The following is a 547-nucleotide window of genomic DNA, read 5'->3' on the forward strand; positions in this document are numbered from 1 at the left end:
ACGGGTCGGGTCTGGACGGGAGGAGCAGGCAGCACTGGGGTAGCACTCTGGGTCTCCGCTGTTTGCCTTTAACACTAACTGTACTGTTTTTTCTATTCACGTGTGTCTAGCTACAGGACGTAACATGAAAGGTAGCCTAAAAATAATTAAATTCAAGGGACTTTCTGAAGTCGATGTTTTAAGTTTTTACGTTTAATCTGCTGTTTACCTAAACTGGGATGTGTAGTTTTGGGGAGGGGGAGGGCAGTGCTCTCAAATCTAATTTTTTACTAAATTTTTGATACAGCCTCAAATTGTTTTATTAAAAAAAGACTTAAAAACCGGTGTACCGCTGCCAGCAGTTTGTACGAGCTTAGCTTCCTAGTACCAGCTCCCTGGGACCCACCGCCCTGCTCAGGCCCAGCTTGTCGGGGCCGCCCCCGGCTGCCTCCTGCCCCTCGGCTGCCTCTTCCTTCACTTTATAGATATTATTTGTCTCTCCTTCGCGCTAAATCATTTTAAGCATGGGTTTACTTTGTGTTTTCCCTGAGCGTCCGTCGGGGTACGT

The sequence above is a fragment of the Aptenodytes forsteri genome, unplaced genomic scaffold, assembly GCF_000699145.1.
Source record: "Aptenodytes forsteri isolate BGI_AS27 unplaced genomic scaffold, ASM69914v1 Scaffold156, whole genome shotgun sequence".
Taxonomy (NCBI): Eukaryota; Metazoa; Chordata; class Aves; order Sphenisciformes; family Spheniscidae; genus Aptenodytes; species Aptenodytes forsteri.